The following is a 14,758-nucleotide window of genomic DNA, read 5'->3' on the forward strand; positions in this document are numbered from 1 at the left end:
CCACAACAAGATCCTACCTGATACCCACGTGAATGGCTATAATGAAAAAGACAGATAATAACAAGTGTTGGTGAGGATGTGAAGAAATAGGGACCTCATGTATGTTGGTGGAAATGAAAAATGGCGCAGCTGCATTGGGAGTTGGGGGTTCCTCAAAATGTTAAACATACAGCTACCATATGAGCAAGCAGTTCTACTCTTAGGTATATACCCCAAAGAAATGAAAGCATATGTCCACACAAAGACTTGTCCAAGAATGTTCACAGCAGCATTATTCATATTAGCCAAAAAGTGGAAACAACCCAAATGTCCATCAATGGATAAACAACAAGTGGTATATTCATACAATGGAGTATTATTTGGAATAAGAGGGATAAAATACTGATCCGCGCTGTAACATGGATGAACCACGAAAACATTATGGTAAGTGAAAGAAGCCAGACACAAAAGGCCACATGCTATTTGAGTCCATTTAAATGAAATGCTCAGAATAAGCAAATCTATAGAGACAGAAAGTAGGTAAGTGGTTGCCAAGGATGGGGAATCAGGACTGACTGCCAATAGGTATGGAGTTTCTTTTGGGGTTAATGGGAATATTCTAGAATTAGACAATGGTGGTGGTTACACAACATAATGAATATATAAGAAATCACTGAATTGCAGAGTTTAAAATGTACAACTGTAGCCCAGTTGGTGTGGTTGAGCATTGAACCATGAACCGGTTCGATTCCTGGTCAGGGCACATGCCTGGGTTGCAGACTCGATCCCTAGTAGGAGGAAGCCAATGGGTGTTTCTCTCACATCAATGTCTCTATCTCTTTATCCCTCTTCCTTTCTCTCTCTCTAAAAAAAATCAATAAAAATATATATTTTTTAAAATGTACAATTGTAAACTTTGTTATGTGAATTATATCCTAATTAAAGAAAAACCCAGTAGCATGATACTTCATACCCAGTGCTCCACAGCATTACTTGCACTCAGATTATAATAGCACAAGACAGGAGTAGACAGGGATCCCCACCTGTGGTCTAAGCTCAATAACATTTTCACACTAACTTTTCTTTTCTCAAACTGTTTGCAAGGAAAACGAATTCTGTATTTAACTCTATCGCCTACCACTGATGTATATGGTTTGACGAGAAAGTACATTTACACAGTTACGTTGATTAAATTGGAAACATAAACATGGTAAAGAATGTTTGAGTTAAGCTCTCCTGTAGCCAATCACTAAATTTATAAACCTACATTCACACATATAGCCCTCTTCTTCTCTTCCTTTCACCGTTCCTGGCCCTCTTCCCCCTTCTCTTGCCCCAGATTCCCAACAAGGATTTTCTTTTAAAACTAAACCAAAACCGGGACAGATGGTTCCATCTCCCACATCTGCCTCAACCAAACATCAAGTAACTTCCCTACTTAAAAAGTAAAAATCTATTCCCTCCTTGCTATTGCCTCACAAAAAGAGCGAGAATGAGACATTACTTGTATGTGCCTCCTGACAGAGGTACACAACACTACCTACAAGGCAGTCTTGCCAAAATAAACAGGCCTGAATCCAACCACACTATACCTCTAGATGTAACTACCAATATACAGGAAATACAGGGCCAGGAAAATGTGGTGAATGATACCACAGGAATGTAATCAGCAAAGTCCAGACTGTGGGAAACTCTGCTGGACAAGGAACCCAGTTCTTCAACAAACAAACTGTGAGGGGAAAAGAGAGAAAGGGGACCTATACATCAAAAGATACTTAAGAAGCATATCAACCAGTGACAACAGGTGGGCCTTATTCCAAAGATGTTTCATATGTCAAATATTTTTAAATAAAGACACTTGTGAGATAATTAGGGGAATTTAAACATTGTCTTGGTATTTTCTGATATTAAGAAATTATTTTAATGTTAGGTATGCTGATAGTATTAGGGTTGTTTTTTAAACAGTCCTTATCCTCTTATAGTTATACTAGAGGTCCGCTGCACGAAATTTGTGCAAGGGGCTCGGCCCTCGCAGCTGCAGCAGCTTGCCTCGGCCTTCACAGCCTCGGCTTTCGCAGCCCCGGCCCTCGCAGCCCCGGAAGGATGTCCGTCCGGAAGGTTGTTTGGCTGTCTGGTCTAATTAGCATATTACGCTTTTATTATTATAGATGTGGAAAAAATTACAGCTGAAATAATATAATGGTTTAGATTTGCTTTAAAATAATTCCATAGCAGGGAGGACAGTAGTGGTACAGATGAAAGAATAGCCTTAATTTTATAACTGTGAGGCTGGATGGTGTGTACATGAAGTTTTATTATACTTCGTGCACCAGTGGGGTCCCTTGGCCTGGCCTGCGCCCTCTTGAAATCCAGGACCCCACCTTGGCCAGGGAAGGACTTCGGGAGGGCTCCAGGACATGTCCAGCCCATCTCGCCCAGTCCCAATTGGCCGGACCCCAGTAGCAAGGTAACCTACTGGTCGGAGCATCTGCCCCCTGGTGGTCAGTGCCCATCATAGCGACTGGTCGAACAGTCGAATGGTCAGACACTTAGCATATTAGGCTTATATATATATAGATTATCTCTACATCTAACTTTTCTATAATAAAAATGGTAAAGGATGAGCCTTCAAAAATTGGCTTGTATATTATCAATAGTAGACAACACTTTTTGAGAGTTATGTTCAAAGTTAACATCCCAATTCTCTACCAGTATCTACTACTTCTAGCCTCACATAATACAAAGTTCAAAGTGTCAGATATATTAATTATATCATCCTCACAACAACTCTATGAAGTAAGTACTTTTATCAATCCCCTTAAACAAAGAAAGAAATTGAATATTGAAGATGTTAAGTCACAGAACTAAGTAAGAGATTATAACCTAGTTCTCTCTGACCTCAGACCCCAAGTGTCCACTGAGAAAAACAGAAACCACTCTACATATAGTAAGTAGAGACAGATCCATGTAGCAAACTGTTTACAAGGTGTTGAAAGGTATGAAAGAGCAAAAAGAAGGCAGGGTGAGCTGTAGAAACTAAGTAGATGGAAGGGCAACATTCAGAGGCCAGAAGCTGTGACCTCCCAAGGATGGCGCCACAAGCCCACTCTCCTCGGGCTAAACCTGTACCCCTACCACTTAGCAGAAGCCACTGCTATTGTCTCTTCCTTTCTCCCACATCCCAATTTCCTACCAGTTATCTACTACTTGAAACATCTAACAGGAGACCAGCTGGCAAAGAAATCTAAGAGATACAGTTTGTAGACTTCTAGCCTCACATAATACAAAAGAGAATATGAAAAAGCAGGGATGGAGCTGAGAACCAAGAGACAAAGAACCAACATAATTACTGTGCTATACTTCTTGTCAAGTTACAACAGCAGGTTATAATGGCTTCATTTATAGCTCTTATGTGAAGTTTCACTTTCTTCCTCCCTTCTCCCTTTAGAGTAGCTACTGTGTGACCATTCAGCACTGACATGTGCTCTTCATATTATATTGCCCTGTAGGTGTAAGATACATTCCAGACTTCAGAGATTTAGTTACACACATACACACACACACACACACACACACACACACACACACACTCGTGAGGACCCGGGAGGTTACAGGGACTGTACATCTGTTACACTCGCACCAATCCTTTTGAGGGTGCATTATCCCCACCTTATGAGGAGGAGGAGTCGTGCAGCTTCTCCAAGGTCACCAAGCTTGCGTAAGGCAGGCTGGAGCTCAAGCCCTGGCCAATGAGTATCTTTCCATCATACCAGGTTGCCTTTCGGTAGCCACAAAAACTATAGGAAAAGAGCTACAGTGAGGTTCAGTATGACTAGAGATGAGGACAGGACATCACTCATTCACAGAGTCGCCAGGGGTCACAGCCGACTCAATGGCATGGAACAACAATGACTAGTAGGCAGACATCAAGGTGTGCTCCACCTACAGGTGGTCCGCAAGTCCTCATTTACCAAAAAAAGGGAAAAGTTAAAAATAAGGACACAATTTAATCAACTTTGCTCTAACTATTTCTTCAAAAAGTGCCTCATCAACTTAAGCTCCCTCCAGCCAAAAATGGGCAATTTGAGCACCTAAAGAATAAAAACTGCAATGAGTTGACATGCATCAAGTATATGTGGGATCCATAGTGATACTAAACAAGCAAACAGAGAAACAAGTACACAAAAATCAGTGTCACCCCAGGAGAATGCCAGGGAATCATCTCCTTTTGAAAACTGCAAATAAGAGGAAAGATTCACACCTTTAACCTGCCTTTCCTATATAAACTCTGTCCCAGGGAAACCAACTAGTTGATGAGAGGAAGTTTTTCTCTTTAGAGACATCCCAGCTAATAAGTGAAGGAGAAATGACAGAACAATATTATCATTTTACACCCCTATTCATGGATGTAAGCAGCGATAGTTAATACTGGTGAACACCACAGCAAAGAGACAACCAAACACAGATGTGATGTGAGAACACAATATCATCTAAAATGTATTCTCACCCCCTAAAATCTAGCATAATCTGAGCAAACCTCTAAATCTAACTACAAGTTTATAGCAAACATAGAAGGCAGGGAAACATGTTAGATGCACCCCAGGAATGCAAACAGTAAAACACAGAATCGGGGGGAAGCCACCGGACAAACCATCCAGGATCCTCAACAAACTAACTGCCAGTGAAAAGAGAGAGACACAGAGATAATGAGACTTAAAAGACACATCAACCAATCACAATGAGTGAACCTTATTTGGATACCAAAAGCTAAAAACTAATAAGACAACTAGAAAAATGTGATTGATATTAAGTACAGTTGTTGCTACAGATTGAATGTCTGACACTCCCACCCCAATTCTGGATCCTAAGCCCCAATGTGGTGGTATTAGGAGGTGGGGCCTTTGGGGGGTGATTAGATCAGGAGGACAGAACCCTCTTAAATGGGACAGGTGAGGACACCGTGAAAAGACTGTGGATTATGAACGAGAAATCAGGTCCTAACCAGACACCAAATCCGCTAGCTCCTTGATCTTGGACTTTCCAGCACTTATTGCTGTTGTTTATAAGTCACCCAGTCTATGGGATTTTTGTTATAGCGGCCCGAACTGCCTAAGAGAGTAGTTATTAATTTTTTATGTATAATGGTTTTACAATTTAAAAACAGAGAACTGTTAGGGTTAAAAGATTCACACTGAAGTAGTTGTCAAGCCCCTTGAGCTCCCTGCACCCCAGCTCTCTCTCCACCACCTGAGCCCCTCACCTCCTCAGCACCAACAATCACTTAGGATAATTGCTCCCTGAGGGAGCGTCGCAGGTTCTCCCTCTGCTTCACCACCCTCCAGTGAAGCCCGTTTCTCCCAAAGGAAACACGTACAGAAGAAACTCTAGCTCTAATTCAATTTTATGTTTCTCTCAAAGCAATATGGTTTCAACATTGTAAATATACAATCTGGCTAAATACATTTTGGGGCTAACCTGGAAACCCCAATGCCGCGTATAACATTGTTTCTATATGAAAATAATTTCCCAATACCAACTAGATGCCTTGCAAAGTATATTTCTGGCCAAACCGGTTTGGCTCAGTGGATAGAGCGTTGGCCTGCGGACAGAAGGGTCCCAGGTTCGATTCCGGTCAAGGGCATGTACCTTGGTTGAGGGAGCATCCCCAGTGGGGGGCGTGCAGGAGGCAGCTGATGGATCTTTCTCTCTCATCAATGTTTCTAACTCTCTATCCCTCTCCCTTCCTCTCTGTAAAAAACCAATAAAATATATATTTTTAAAAAGTATATTTCTGTCATGGAATATGAATATAAAAGTGAGGGTTGTCTTTTACATTTATTCAAAGCATTTCCTGATTTTCTTTTATTCAAAGTTTGCATCTTTGACACACAGAAGAGGTTCTCGCCTTTTACTCTCCCTTTCTCTCCAGTATTGAAAATCTCAACAAACAAAGGGGAGGGGAGAAGGTGTCTGCCACACTCCTCCCTGTCACAGCCATTAGAGAGGTGAGAAGAATGGGCCACCTTCCCTGCCTCACCAGCTCCTCCCAAAGGGATGAAGGTTCCATGATCAGCATCCCAGTGGGCCAGATCTGCAGAGAAGGGCGCTGAGCTTTGGGAAGCTCACGGAGTCCATGCACACAATGGAGTCTGGGAAGTGATACTAATCCGTGCTGGCCCAGCCATTGACAAAGCTGATCCTTTGCTCTCATCTTTGTCTGGCCATCACTGTGGGGGTATCACTCTGAGGGAACTCTGGAGGGGAGCTATGGTCGTCAGGGTTTCTATTAGACTGTGGGGAAAGAGAAACTTTTAGTTCCAGCCAAAGCTCAGCTCAAAACACTATTGGAGTTTATGAAGCTTCAGCTGGTAGAATGGCTTTTGCTTTCCTCACAGCCACCCAGTGTCTAAGCCAAGACTGTCCATCAGTTTAAGCTGAAAATCAAGGTAAGTCTCCTGTGGCACAAAGGAGGGTGCGTTTGGGCTGCTGGAGGCACTTGCCTTCTTAAACTGGAGCTTCCCTCTCCGTTGGCCACTGCTCTTGCTTGAAGCTCCCTCTGCAGGAGCCTGGGGTGGACACAAGCCCCGCCTACCCTGAGCTCATCCTTACCTTCCAGGTCCAGAGCTTGGATGTTAATGTGGTTCTGATGTCAGAAAACAGCACTTTTTACACATGTGCCCTGTGTGACCGGTTGCTCACAAGTTTCTCGTGTGTCTTCCTATAAAAATTTCCAAAATTCAGGGGTCTTCCTCTCAGTTTTGTGGCATACACAGGCAACTGAACCCCTGTAGCTAATCATTACACCTTCCTCTCTGAGAGAGAAAAAGGCTCTTATATTCACAGTGTGTCATTCTCCTGACCATACAGCACATCTGACAGCACCTGACATGTAGCAATATAAAAACAACAGCACTTATGCAAAATGGCTTTAAGCCCAATGCTAGACCAAGGCTTCAGGTACAGGTTTATACCAAAGAAGAATTTCATGTAGAGTCACCTCAAGTTAATACCAAGGCCCTAACCTACAAGGGCAGAGGCTGTGTGTGGGCCCAGCAGTCACGGGACTCAAACTCCATCCTGGACCTTCAACAGGCAAGATTTTACCATGTTGTCTCCTTCGGTAATACAGCCGAGGCAGACCAAACCCATGGCTATGGCAGCAGTTTTCCAAGCTTCAGGATAATGTGTATGTCTGCATAAATCTTCGTCTACATTGGCCAAATCCATCTACTTGAAAGTTGGATACATTTTCCAATAAAAAAACAATTACATGTTTCAACAATATTGAATTCTAAATAACCAATCTCATCTTAATTAGCAAAACAGAAATAACAGTAACCACAGGATTATTAGCAGCTAATCTTTGTATAATATTTAATGTGCCAAGCACTGTGTTCAGTGAAAATAATGACATGTTTTGACAAAGCTACTCCAATTTTGTATGCATTTTACATTCTCTATTCATTTCAAAATAACATTCCAGTTCAAGCTAATAGAAGGGTGACAGTGAACATGTAAGAGGAAAAACCACTCACAAGGCCCCCTGACTGCCCCCACACACCTGTTTATCTCCTCTCTGCTCTACATAAGTCTATAGGTCCAGGACCAGCCCTGGTCCTTCAGGCAAGTGTGAGTGACAATAAAGCTCAGTGGATAAGAACCCTGAAGTTGGATTCAGATGACCTTGTATTCAAATTCCAGCCCTTACTTTGAGCGATTTATTCTACCTCTTGCAGCCTCATTTCCTCATTTGTAAAATAGGAATAATAATTTGTATCTCATAGTGTTTTATGTAGATTGGGTAAAACCATGTATATAAAAGTGCTCTGGGATTAACAAACACTTAAACAACAGGCAATATTATTATATCTATTCTACATATCTTGTTGCAAAATGTACAAACTATACATGAAAATATGAATCACCTTGGAAACAAGAGACAACCATAATATTTTCTTCCCTTCATTGATGAATTATCCAAAAGTAAAATTGTCTCCTCATTTTTATTATAGCAATCACATGCTTCTAAACTATTTTTCTGGGCACCCTCCCTAAGGAGGCAGAAAAGAGGAGGTGAAAGAAGTTGATGATAAAAAGTGAAGCATCAAAATCCTGAATAAAAGTTGGCTTTTATCCATCAATGAAAGAAGAGAGAAAATGGGAAAGGAACTAACAACAAAATCTAAACCTATATTGTAACTTGTTAAAAAGCAGTGTTTTGTATTAAAACATAAAAACTACTAAGACTTCCACTGTAAGATGTTAACACCTATTTTTTTAAATGAACTCCTGAACACATGTGAATACGTTAAAATGTTTTAAATCTATTCTTTATAGAAAATATCAGCTTATAAACATATGGTAAAACTCACTTGTTAACTTTTTAAGATTCTAGAGAGAAGGTGTAGAGAGCAGGAAAGTACAAATTGAGCAAAAATGTAACCGGCTGAATAAGCTGGTATCCCACTCAGGGAGCTTCCCACTCAGGAAGAGCGCTTTCCTTCCCCACCCCTACCTCTGGGCTTTGAGATCACGGGGACCAGGGAAGTGGGTCAGGGGCAGAGGACATGATAGAAACAGAGGACATGATAGAAACAGTCTGTATGGACTGAATATTTGTGCCCTCCCAAATCCCTATGTTGCAGCCCTAGCCTGGTATCTGGAGGTGAGCCTTCTGGGAGGGAATTAGGTTAGGTGAGGGCATCCTGCAGGAGGAGAAAGGGACACTAGAATTTGCTTGCTTTCTGCCATGTGAAGACACACAAGACGGCCATCTGCAAGCCAGGAAGAGTGCACCCACCAGGCACAGAACCGGCAGCACCTTGAGCTTGCACTTTCCAGACTGGAAAACAGGGAGTAATAGAGGTCTGTTGTTTCAGTCACCTGTTCATGGTAGTTTGTTCTGGCAGCCCGAGCTGACTAAGGAAAGTCTGAGCAGAGTCAGGGCGGAGAGTGAACTGAAGAGGAGGGTTTGTTTTCAGCAATAACTTAGAGGTCTCCAAACAAGATAACTGCACATATTTTTATATCATTAGTCATTAAACAAACGAGAAACATAAACAATAAGTTCAAGGACCATTAAAAATGCCATTATTTTAAGCAATCATCAAAATTGCTCATTTTGATTTGAGCTTAGCAGGGTATCCCTAATGATGCTGAACATTTTCAACACTTGTTACAGAGGGGCTTCTGGGGTATGGTCTGGATACTCTCTGCCCTGCTCTTGGAAACCTCCGTCAATGGACTCCCTGGCCATTCTGGTTTCCAGATGTGTTTGGCCAAAGGAGGTACCCGTCTGGCTGGAGATGGATGAACAGGAGGACAATGGAATGGAAAGTATTTACTCCCTTGGCTCCCCTGCCAGGCCACAGACTTCCAACTGTTGCTTTCCTCCTTAAGACCACAGCTTCTGGGTCTTCCCTATCCTATAGGTTTTTCTTGGGTTCCCATAACCATTTCCTCCTATTGCCTTTTTCTAAGTTCCCCTTTTCTATCTTAGGGTGCTTCAGCATCACTGGAATGATTTTCTTTCATCCTAACACTTCTGAAATAGTCATTAGATTAATTTTCAATTACCCTTATGAATATGCAATCTGTTTCCTGTTCAGACACTATTTGATCAGGTGTGAGGAAGGCCAGGTGCGTTAGTCTTGCCTCACCTAGGTGCAGAGGTTACTTACAGCCTTCTGATTGGTCACCGGTGTCTCCTACAGGCACCGAGCTCTTCACCCTCAGGGGAGAAACCCAAATAGAAGGAAGTAAACAGTGTCTGTCCTCCAATCAGAAGTCTCAACCTGGTTCAACAACTCTCACCTTTGCCAAGTCCCTGAATTCCAGATTTTACTTGCCCACCTGGCCCCAGAGTACTCACCTGCTCCTCCCCAACTCTGCTGGTCTTTTAGATTCTGGACTCTGTCTTCCCACCTGGTTCTGTAGGGCTCACTCCCTCCTTCCTATTCTGATTCCTGGCCTTAACCCATCATCAACCTGGTGCCACAAGATTTGTCCTCGCCAGCATAGCCTGTCTTGCCCAGTGGTCACCGGGGTGGCATTTCAGGAGAGAAGTAGCACCTCTGGAAAGCGAGCAGCTTGCACTATGTTACTTTCTGTTTTGAGGACTTATTTAACAAAAGTTAAAATAAGGGAGAATTATCTGATAGTCCTTAAAAATTAATGTAACTCTAAAGAAAACAGTGAAAACTGAGCTATGGCAGGAAGTAAATTTGAGTTTTACTAAATCAACTTGTAAGACTTATGCTCTATTTTAAAATGAAAAAAAAAATAATGGTGAAAAGGTCTAGCAAGAACTTCAAGAGTTGAGGACTGAACATGATTCTGTACCATGTCATGTGGACCTGTTTAAGCTCCTCCCTTGCCTTGCAACTTTCCCTCAGGCAGGACAGGGCTCCCGCAGGGCACAGCACATGTGACACGTGATGGCAAAGCAAGACACCAGCGTCTACAAACCCCAGTGGGTCCTGAGGGGAAGTCACACTTCAAGAAACCAGAGTGGGCTACATGGCCAGCACTCTCCGCACTGACAAACTTTCCAGCCAGCCTCGGCGGCTCAGAGTTCGACTTCATGAATGGAGATAGCAGGTGGCCCACATAAAAGCAAACTAAGGTGAAGGCAGAGCTGCAACTAGTACACCAAATACAGGGATGTGCTGCCCTACACTCATTAACCGACAGTCAGTTTAATGCATTTAAAAGCAGCAGTTCTCAAAGTGTGGTTCCCCAGAACAACCACACTAGCATCTTTTGGAAGCTTGTCAGAAAATCCCCAGGCCACACCCAAGATCTATTAAATCAGAAACTGAGGTTTGGGGCCAGAATCTATATTTTATCAAGACTTCCAAGTGACTCTCATGTACACTAATGACTTATAGAGCAAAAATAATACTTTTCAAAACAGTTCTATCCTTCCCCCAAATAGAAATATCATTAATTATTTACCACAAGGTCAGAAAAGTATCTATTGCTTTTCCCTTTAAACTCTGGGGGGCCATGGAATGAATATTATAGAAGTCATTAATCAGTGGCTTAGACACACTCTTTTGCAAGAGATTCTCCATCCTCATCGGCTCTCCTTACCAAACTCCATGGCTATTCCCTGGATCCCTAGTGTCTACCACAGCGTCTGGCACAAATACTGGCTAAATGCATAAGTCAGCATGATGAATGGAAGAGAAAGTGGGAACTGGCAACGCTGCCTATCAGCACAAAATCATTTGGAAACTGCACCTCCTGTGCCCGATCCACAAAACAGTTAACCTACATAGAGATGGCTGCCAGTTGACTGTACGTCAATACAGACTTTCTACAACTAGCTGCCTAGTCTCAGCTGCCTCCCCAGTTGCAACAGCTGGTATGAGAAAAGACGTGTAAGAACCCCCGGATCTTCCCAGAGAGAGGTTCAACTATCTCCTCTGAGGATTTCTGAACAAGAATCACAAAACTGGCACAGTATCAGAAGTGAGCATTCTGCAGGATTCTCCTGTTGGAGTACTATTTTTAAAAAGGCAAACAAGATGGAGAGAAATTGCTAGGAAGTTGCATTTTTACAGCAATTGGAGACAAATCTAATTTCTTACCAGAAATGGAAACCCATATGATATCATTGTACTGCATATGAATTATTAATGTTTATAATTTTTTGTAAGTTAGGTATTCAGGAAGGTTCCTGTTGACATCATGTTTGACATCATAATGCTTCATCATTCTAAAAGCTTAATGAGATGAATTATTGCTAGAAAGGAGAGAGAGTGAGAGATCAAGCACAAATTTTTGTACTCTGGGGAACATCAGAGACCAAGTAAATAATGAGGATATGGTTTATAATTGATGTACAAAGGGAATTTTTAAAAAACAATTATTATAGCCCACTGTAAACAAGACAACATAGCAAAGACTTTACTTTTCTACTTGAGCATCTTAGAGAGGGGGAGCATGGAAGCCATGACTAGCAACTATCTCAGACTCTTAGGTGGAAGAATTCTGGTTCTAAGAAGAAATAAAAGTAGTTTTTACAAAATTACCTTAACTACAAAAGAGTATGGAACATGTGAAGATTGAAAAAAAGATATCACACTGAATCACAGTCTAGAATGATACTATTAAATATATAAAGCAATTCTGCAGTAATAATTCTGTAGGATTTGTATAATAATTCTGGTCTCATATTTCATTTCAAATCTATAGTTTCTGAGATCTACACATGCAAATTAGTGCTGAATCATTAAACCACCAGTTTCATTCCCAACATTCCTAGTAATAGCTTGGAATGAATTAAGCTCTTCTTTGGAAATCTTGTTGATAAAGCAGTGAGTTAAATTCCAATGCAGGTCAAGCCTTTTAACACTTCAGCCAAGTAGCAATGATGTTTATACAAGTTTATACTAGCTGCTAATAATTGGGACTCACTTTCCCTCCAGTTTTTACTCCATTTGGTCTCTAAGTAGCCTCTTGAGGGAAGTACTAAAACATAGGGAATGAATTCATTCATTATTCTTTCTTTCATTGAACAAACATGGGGTAGCTAGAGTTGCCAGGTACTAAATTGGGAATCCTGCTACTTTGAAAGGCAAAATACACAATTTCTCTGAAGCAACTAAAAAAAGTCTCAAAGTTCATAAGTTGTCACTATTCTAAACTCCTGCTTCATGTCCTCAAATTTCCTTTTCAACAAGAAGGCAAAAGGATAGTCTTTAAGATAATATCCCGATTTAATTATTTAACCAAATATAAAATTTTATTTCCCTGAAATTTCTCCTAATGCAAACTTTATGTGAACCACTGTGTAAAAAAGCAAAACAAACAAAATACAAAAAACTTGACAAAAGAAAAACATACTGTTCTGCACATGCCTCTATAACAAATGCTCCAGTGGTAGATTGTACTGTCATGCACCCAGGTCTCTAGTCTTTGGAAATTCTATCATCATATGGTTAACATCCAAAAGCTAGAAGAGAAAGCTTATTAGCTGGCAGATAGTAGGGCTCAATAAATGGTGTTTTATTATAATGATTATATTATGATACTACATATATAATTATTACCAATAAAAGCCTACAACCATACATAACCATCATGTTAGCTTCATGTTACAAAATCATGCTGCTAAAATAAGTGCACTAAAAGAGGCTTTTGGTCTTCTAGACTGAAGCCAGCATAAGCCGTCCCTCCACTGGGAGCTGGCTTTATCCAATGAAGACCAGAAGGCTCCTCACACTAGACCAATTGTGGAACAACTTTTTCAAGTATTAAATATACAATTGTGTATAAGCAATGGAACGGTCGCTGGTGACCCACTGACCATGTACAAGCTGTGGATGTCACACAGCTTCTATGTAACATTACAAGTCATGGAGATGTATTTTTTTTCCCTCTGCAACACGGATGTGCCATTGTCATTCTGTTTGCTACATGGATAAAAGGCCCAGTGGCCAGGTTTACACAATGAAAACTCTCTTGGATTTAATAGCATTTTGAGAACATACAGAAGGGCAGTATTAAAGTAATCATTTTTCTCCTGCCATTCAGAAATATCTGGTGACTGCTTTAATCATTTAAACCATTTTCTCCACTTCCTCACAATTCCACCCTCCTGGAAGATGAGATGTATGTGCAGAATCTTCATCTTCAGACAGTTGCCCTGCACTGAAAGCCAACTCCCCTCACTTGGCTCCCCTGACCCTACAAACTCAAGGCAGGTTCTCTCAATTGTATCCCGTCTGCAGCCAACCCAAACTAGGGACAAACAACAGGTTCCACTCTGGTTCTCTCCCTCCATCTCCCACAGAACAGACACCCTCATTCATTCACAAATCCCCAGCCTAGCTCCCAAGACTCCATGCAGCTGGGCTGGTTTTCCCAGGTAAAAACGGGAGTACGAGGCATCCTTGCCCCAGGTCTGCACCATGCACTTAAAAGACACGCCAGTCGTCCGGGTGCTCCGATTTCATTCAATCAGACTCACCGCTGAATGCTCTCAATGACACCCAGCCCTGCTCTCGCATTAACCCAGGCACAGCCTTCCTCCCTCCCTGGAAAACCGGCCAGCCTGCCGGCTCCCCAGTGCGCTCCCTTTTCCACCCCTTCCCCCAGAACCAGCTCCCAGGACCCCCCTCCAGGGGTCTTTTCTGCTCAGTTTTCCTGGCCCTCATCACCCCCACAAATGAAAAGTAAACTCCTCCTTAGTGACAACCTCCCCAACCCCACCGCGTCACGGCCACTCAACTCCGCTGGCGCCCCCTCCCCGTGCAAACCGGACAGACGGGGCGGGTGGCCCCCACCAGCTGTGCCCGCGCCTGGCGTTTACCTGGAGGTTGGAGTAGTTGGTCTGGGTCTCGGCCTCCGCGCTGCTGCAGCAGTGGCGCCTCCGGCCCCTGCAGGTGGTCGCCGCGGGGGCTGCAGAGCCCGAGCTGCTGCTGCTGCTGCCCAGCTCGGCGCGAGCCCTGCGGACCCGGGCGGCGCTGGGAGGCCCGGACTCGCGGCTCCGGGGGATGGCGTCGGCGGCGTCGGTCTGCACAGAGAGGCCGGGCAGGGGAGGTGCGGGGCCCGGCGACAGGCTGGGTTGGGGCTTATGGTGGGGGCGGGGTGGAAATTCGCCCGAAGCCCCGAAAAAAAAAACCACGCCGGCTCTGCAAAAAGGGGGATTCCGGGGGGGGGGGGCCCATCCCCTTGGGCGGGGTTCCCCCCCGGGCCGTGGGCCCGGGCCCCCGGGGGGCCGGGACCGGGGCCCCCCCCCCCCCCACCTGGGGGGGGGGGGGGGGCCCCC

General features: G+C 43.2%; 1 protein-coding gene across 3 annotated transcripts in view; it reads right to left on the reverse strand.

The window, feature by feature from the left end:
• The window catches only part of PDE8B (phosphodiesterase 8B), a 161,365-nt gene extending 146,668 nt beyond the window's left edge, over nucleotides 1-14,697 (reverse strand). For 2 of the 3 annotated variants that reach the window (XM_006081300.3, XM_023750494.1), the window contains exon 1: nucleotides 14,300-14,697. The gene's annotated coding sequence lies outside the window, so the exon portion shown is untranslated. The remainder of the gene's footprint in view (nucleotides 1-14,299) is intronic. The other variant, XM_023750498.1, reaches the window with a different exon arrangement.
• Nucleotides 14,698-14,758: the final 61 nt, after the last annotated feature.

This window comes from Myotis lucifugus, unplaced genomic scaffold (assembly GCF_000147115.1).
Source record: "Myotis lucifugus unplaced genomic scaffold, Myoluc2.0 scaffold_0, whole genome shotgun sequence".
Classification (NCBI taxonomy): domain Eukaryota; kingdom Metazoa; phylum Chordata; class Mammalia; order Chiroptera; family Vespertilionidae; genus Myotis; species Myotis lucifugus.